The 7,500-nt window shown below is 53.2% G+C and overlaps 1 pseudogene; it reads left to right on the top strand.

Moving 5' to 3' along the window:
* The first annotated feature begins 2,778 nt into the window (after positions 1–2,778).
* Positions 2,779–2,981, top strand: LOC135376284 (U2 spliceosomal RNA; annotated as a pseudogene).
* Positions 2,982–7,500: the final 4,519 nt, after the last annotated feature.

Below are 7,500 nucleotides of genomic sequence, written 5' to 3'. Positions count from 1 at the left end.
GCACAAGCCAGCAATGAAAACTATTCTACGTGAAGCGGAGTCTGAAGAAAACTGGAGAACGTTCGAGGCACGTCTCGAAGCTGCAACCGCGGACATAAGGAGCGCCCTGCACATCCCAGACCCGTGTGATGAAGGACGACAAAGGAAAGCCGTGAATCCGGAAAATCCCCGTCAGATTCAGCGTCTCTACCGCAGAAACCGACGACAGGCCGTCCGCCTCATCACCGAAGGCAAGCCCACCAGATGCAGCATCCAGCGCACGGACATCGAATCCTACTTCCGTGAGACCTGGGCAGAAAAGAGGTCCTCAACACACATACTGAGGCAGCGTGACCGTCCCGAAGAACAAATGAACTTAGGTCGCTTCACGGCGGCTGAAGTGAAGATGAAGGCACGCAAGTGTGAGAGCACCGCCCCCGGCGACGACCTACTCACCTACAAGCACTGGATGTCCGCCGATCCTGAATGTGACTTCCTGGCTACCGTCTTCAACATCTGCCTCAAGTATCGACGCATACCGGACATATGGCGCTCGTCGAGGACCATCCTGATCCCGAAAAAAGGGGACCCCAACGATATCCACAACTGGAGGCCAATATCCCTATCAAGAACAATCAACAAGCTCTATACTGGATGCCTGGCTGTACGGCTGCAGTCATGGCTCCTCGAGAACGACGTCCTGAGCAAGTGCCAGAAGGGTTTCCTCCCCCACGATGGCGTTTTTGAGCACAACTTCGTGCTCCAGGAACACATAGACGCCGCCAGAGCTGGAAGAAAGGACTTCTGTGCTGCGTTCCTCGACCTTTCTAACGCCTTCGGGTCTGTGCCACACATTGCGATAGTGGACGCTGTCAGCGGAAGCGGAGCCGGCGATGCGATCACCGAGATCGTACGGGACCTCTACAGGGACAACGTCACGAGGGTGGTAACCTGCGAGGGTCCCACTGACGCCATCGAAATACGTGCCGGGATCCGCCAGGGTTGCCCATTGAGTGGACTCCTTTTTAACCTGGTCATTGACCCAATAGTGCGGGATATCCAAGACACAAACAGGATTACGTCCAGCGGCCATAGCATACTCGCTTACGCTGACGACCTCACGCCAATGGCAAACAGCGAAGTCAGGCTGCAGGCCCGCATCGACCAAGCCGCCAGTCTGTTGAGACAAATCGGCCTAAAATTAAATGCAGCCAAATGCAGGTCACTCTTCATTTCCGGACGGCAGCCTGTCGGGTTACGTGACGTCATATTCAAGGTGGACGGGACTCCCATAGGATGTCTACGAGACTTCGAATCGTTTTCATACCTTGGAAGACCCGTCGGCTACAACATCTTCCGAGACAACGGTGAAGTGGACGACGCCATCGAACTGGGGAAGAAGCTCCTGAATTCCTGTCTTGCACCATGGCAAAGGATCGACGCCATCAAGACATTCCTGTATCCATCACTGAATTTCGCCATGAGGTGCGGCGTGCTCGGAAAGACCGACTGGTCACGGCTCGACAACGCCTTGCGGCCACTGATCAAGCGGTCATTGTACCTTCCCAAGTCTGCGTCCACTGACTACCTCTACAGCAGCAGCAAGGCGGGAGCATGCGGCATTCCACTAACCACAGAGATCAGTGACATATGCCGCCTGGATAGTGCCTTCAAGCTTCTAACGTCGCGTGATCAAGAAGTGTCAGCCATCGCCATGTCAAGCCTGACAAGAACCGTGGACAAGCGCCTCGGCCGCGAATGTGGCATCGAAGAACTTTGCCAGTATCTGAGCGGCGAAAACGAGGGAGACTTCAGGCTGCGAAGCAATCAGCTCCGCAACGTATGGACTGAGGCAAGAAAGGCATCATCCAGGCTAGGCGTCTCGTGGGACCTGGAGGAGGGCAACATTAGCATCACGCGTGAAAACCAAACAATCACCGCATCGCAACGCACGAAGCTAATGGCCATCATCCGCGCTCAACTAAGCCTCGCCAGAGACCAGAGCCTGCGGGAGCTTCCAAGCCAAGGAAAAGTGATGGACTGCGTCTACAGGGACAAAGCCAGTTCCCACTTCATCCGCACCGGGACATTCACCAGCTTCGCACAGTGGCGCTTCATCCATCGAGCCCGCCTCAACCTCCTCCCTGTAAACGGCGCGCGCCCCTGGGCTCCTAACGACGACAAGCAATGCAGAAGGTGCGGCCACTCGAATGAGACCCTTCCACACGTGCTGGACCACTGCATGCCCTCTTCCGCAAGCTACCAGGCCCGCCATAACGAGATAGTGGAGAGCGTGAAGGCAGCGGCTCGTGGAAAGTACACCGCGATTTCCGAGAACATGGCTGTCGGCGGCACAGGGCTACGGCCTGACCTCATCTTGTGCAGAGGAGAGGAGGCCATGATCGTGGACGTCACCATTCCGTTCGACAACCGCTACGAGGCACTGGCTGCAGCACGGGCGGAAAAAGAGGCAAAGTACGAACTTCTCAAGCCCCACCTCCAAAGGCGCTTCCACCGTGTCTCAGTCCAAGCCATTGTCGTCGGAGCGCTCGGTAGCTGGGACCCGGCAAATGACAAGGTGATGAAGAAGCTATGCACGAAGTCCTACCTGAGACTATTCAAGAAGCTCTGTGTGAGCAATGTGATAGCTTCTTCACGAAACATCTATGTCGAACATGTGACTGGCAACCCAAGTGTTTAGCGAATCCATTCTACATATTTAGCTCTTCATTCCTGCTTATCTTTCCCCCTGCCTTCTCATTTTGTAACTATTTTGTGCCATACTTTGTAATCTCACGTTTTGTTTTCTCATCAGTTTGTTACATGTCCTAAACATTGAATAAAATTTTTCTGTTCTTATCAGCTTAATATCTGATACGAGCCCTATTTGGACTCACGATATTAATCTTATTTTTGGCCCGAGACAGTGTGTCTGAAGCTCGCCTCGGCACTGTCAAGGGTTGCCCTGGTATTGCACTACCTCCAGGTGTGGCCCACCCGTCTCAAAACAAAAAACAAAAATTCCGAAACAGCATCAATAAGCATCAGCCATGATGACCAGAGACAGGCAAAAGAGGGAAGCGTAGAAACAACACCAAGCAAAGCAGGGAACCTACAGCAGACACAGAACACACTGGAGACAACCACTGGGAAATGTCCTGTCTGGCCACTAGGGTACACATTCATTCATTCATTCATTCAATCTATCTATCTATCTATCTATCTATCTATCTATCTATCTATCTATCTATCTATCTATCTATCTATCTATCTATCTATCTATCTATCTATCTATCTATCTATCTATCTAACTATCTATCTATCTATCTATCTATCTATCTATCTATCTATCTATCTATCTATCTATCTATCTATCTATCTATCTATCTATCTCTCTGTCTCTCTCTCTCTCTCTGTCTGTCTGTCTGTCTGTCTGTCTGTCTGTCTGTCTATCTATCTATCTATCTATCTATCTATCTATCTATCTATCTATCTTTCTATCTATCTTTCTTTCTTTCTTTCTTTCTTTCTTTCTTTCTTTCTTTCTCTCTCTCTCTCTTTCTTTCTTTCTTTCTTCCTCTCTCTTGCAATTTCCAATCAATCATTTTTATCTCACGGGCCGTGATGCATTAGTACTAACACCCTAGTGTTCCGTACCCATATACCACGATGCCCAAACCGGCGACGTGCCACGCGCGGACGCAGAAGGCGAGACTGCGACAGAAGCGAAACGGGGGAGACGTGCAGTGTATATCTCTTCTCGGTCTTTTGGCGGATACAAGGGAGAAAGAAACACGAGTTCCGTCCGCTAACATGCGCATTTCATGCAGTCCGACTATCATTCTAGTGCTTCTTACACGCACCACATCATGTTGAATTTGGCGACGTGACACCCGAGGAGGCAGGTGCCGCGACCGTGACCAGAGCGTAAGATGGACGTGTAATATTTACCGCTTCTCGGCCTTTTGGCTAAGATCAAAGTGTAGGCAAAGTAGGCAACCGCCCCAAAAACCACAGATGTGAGGCCAGGTCTCAACAACGACAAGCCGCAGATCGCAATGCGTTCCGGCATACGTGCAGCGTCTGCCAAGATTCATTCCCAAGCCGCAAGGGACTCTCCAACCACATGATATGGCACCGACGCGAAGAAGCAAGGGCGACAAGAACGGCACAAATCCGCAATACGACTTTACCAGAATGTTTAGCATCTAGTGCACCAGCGACGGTCTGCAACGCGCCGCGCCAGGACTCGGCGCAAGAAGAAGGAAACAGCGACGCCAACGCAAGCCACATGACACTCACCAACTACGACGCTTATCCCGCTGCCCCGGACTCGGTGAATATCACAGGACATGAAGAAAGCACGGAGTGCGCCATTAGCGACGGGCACAACACAACACCGCGGACTGCTGACTTCCATTCTGCAATCCCCTTGATACAGGGCGACACCATCGACGAGCAGGAACCAGCAGGTGTAGTGGGGGACGCAGTCAACACAAGTATCATGCCCCAGACGACGATCAGTGAGCACGTTGACGTCATGTCCAGCCATAGTGAAGCGGAGGGACCTATCTACGACAGCGGTGAAGGCAACGATTTACCACGGCCCGTCTCCACGTCACCGCCCCACGGCAACAGAAATATCGACGTGGAGCCTCAAGAGACTAACCGCAACGACGCAACCGAAACAGACGGGAACTGCGGCAACGACGTCAACATGGAGGACACCGTAATGCAGAAAGAATTGCTGCCCATGCTCAGCCTTGCCCCGCACAAGCCAGCAATGAAAACTATTCTACGTGAAGCGGAGTCTGAAGAAAACTGGAGAACGTTCGAGGCACGTCTCGAAGCTGCAACCGCGGACATAAGGAGCGCCATGCACATCCCGGACCCGAGTGATGAAGGACGACAACGGAAAGCCGTGAACCCGGAAAATCCCCGTCAGATCCAGCGTCTCTACCGCAGAAACCGACGACAGGCCGTCCGCCTCATCACCGAAGGCAAGCCCACCAGATGCAGCATCCAGCGCACGGACATCGAATCATACTTCCGGGAGACCTGGGCAGAAAAGCAGTCATCAACACACATACTGAGGCAGCGTGACCGTCCCGAAGAACAAATGAACTTAGGTCGCTTCACGGCGGCTGAAGTGAAGATGAAGGCACGCAAGTGTGAGAGCACCGCCCCCGGCGACGACCTACTCACCTACAAGCACTGGATGTCCGCCGATCCTGAATGTGACTTCCTGGCTACGGTCTTCAACATCTGCCTTAAGTATCGACGCATACCGGACATATGGCGCTCGTCGAGGACCATCCTGATCCCGAAAAAAGGGGACCCCAACGATATCCACAACTGGAGGCCAATATCCCTATCAAGAACAATCAACAAGCTGTATACTGGATGCTTGGCTGTGCGGCTGCAGTCATGGCTCCTCGAGAACGACGTTCTGAGCAAGTGCCAGAAGGGCTTTCTCCCCCACGATGGCGTTTTCGAGCACAACTTCGTGCTCCAGGAACACATAGACGCCGCAAGAGCTGGAAGAAAGGACTTCTGTGCTGCGTTCCTCGACCTTTCTAACGCCTTCGGGTCTGTGCCTCACATTGCGATAGTGGACGCTGTCAGCGGAAGCGGAGCCGGCGATGTGATCACCGAGATTGTACGGGACCTCTACAGGGACAACGTCACCAGGGTGGTAACCTGCCAGGGTCCCACTGACGCCATCGAAATACGTGCCGGGATCCGCCAGGGTTGCCCATTGAGTGGACTACTTTTTAACCTGGTCATTGACCCAATAGTGCGTGATATCCAAGACACAAACAGGATCACGTCCAGCGGCCATAACATACTCGCTTACGCTGACGACCTCACGCCAATGGCAAACAGCGAAGTCAGGCTGCAGGCCCGCATCGACCAAGCCGCCAGCCTGTTAAAACAAATCGGCCTGAAATTAAATGCAGCCAAATGCAGGTCGCTCTTCATCTCCGGACGGCAGCCTGTCGGGTTACGTGACGTCATATTCAAGGTGGACGGGACACCCATAGGATGTCTACGAGACTTCGAATCGTTCCCATACCTTGGAAGACCCGTCGGCTACAACATCTTCCGAGACAACGGTGAAGTGGACGAAGCCATCGAACTGGGGAAGAAGCTCCTGAATTCCTGTCTTGCACCGTGGCAGAGGATCGACGCCATCAAGACCTTCCTGTATCCATCACTGAATTTCGCCATGAGGTGCGGTTTGCTCGGAAAGACCGACTGGTCACGGCTCGACAACGCCTTGCGGCCACTGATCAAGCGGTCATTGTACCTCCCCAAGTCTGCGTCAACTGACTACCTCTACAGCAGCAGCAAGGCGGGAGCATGCGGCATTCCACTAACCACAGAGATCAGTGACATATGCCGCCTGGATAGTGCCTTCAAGCTTCTAACGTCGCGTGATCAAGAAGTGTCAGCCATCGCCATGTCAAGCCTGACAAGAACCGTGGACAAGCGCCTCGGCCGCGAATGTGGCATCGAAGAACTTTGCCAGTATCTGAGCGGCGAAAACGAGGGAGACTTCAGGCTGCGAAGCAATCAGCTCCGCAACGTATGGACTGAGGCAAGAAAGGCATCATCCAGGCTAGGCGTCTCGTGGGACCTGGAGGAAGGCAACATTAGCATCACGCGTGAAAACCAAACAATCACCGCATCGCAACGCACGAAGCTAATGGCCATCATCCGCTCTCAGCTAAGCCTCGCCAGAGACCAGAGCCTGCGGGAGCTTCCAAGCCAAGGAAAAGTGATGGACTGCGTCTACAGGGACAAAGCCAGTTCCCATTTCATCCGCACCGGGACATTCACCAGCTTCGCACAGTGGCGCTTCATCCATCGAGCCCGCCTCAACCTCCTCCCTGTAAACGGCGCGCGCCCCTGGGCTCCCAACGACGACAAGCAATGCAGAAGGTGCGGCAACTCGAATGAGACCCTCCCACACGTGCTGGACCACTGCATGCCCTCTTCCGCAAGCTACCAGGCCCGCCATAACGAGATAGTGGAGAGCGTGAAGGCAGCGGCTCGTGGAAAGTACACCGTGATTTCCGAGAACATGGCTGTCGGCGGCACAGGGCTACGGCCTGACCTCATCCTGTGCAGAGGAGAGGAGGCCATGATTGTGGACATCACCATTCCGTTCGACAACCGCTACGAGGCACTGGCTGCAGCACGGGCGGAAAAAGAGGCAAAGTACGAACTTCTCAAGCCCCACCTCCAAAGGCGCTTCCACCGTGTCTCAGTCCAAGCCATTGTCGTCGGAGCGCTCGGTAGCTGGGACCCGGCAAATGACAAGGTGATGAAGAAGCTATGCACGAAGTCCTACCTGAGACTATTCAAGAAGCTCTGTGTGAGCAATGTGATAGCTTCTTCACGGAACATCTATGTCGAACATGTGACTGGCAACCCAATTGCTTAGCGAATCCATTCTACATAGTTAGCTCTTCATTCCTGCTTATCTTTCCCCCTGCCTTCTCTTTTTGTAACTAT

Source organism: Ornithodoros turicata, unplaced genomic scaffold (genome assembly GCF_037126465.1).
Source record: "Ornithodoros turicata isolate Travis unplaced genomic scaffold, ASM3712646v1 ctg00001067.1, whole genome shotgun sequence".
Lineage (NCBI taxonomy): Eukaryota > Metazoa > Arthropoda > Arachnida > Ixodida > Argasidae > Ornithodoros > Ornithodoros turicata.
This window is presented reverse-complemented; position numbering and strand designations above follow the sequence as displayed.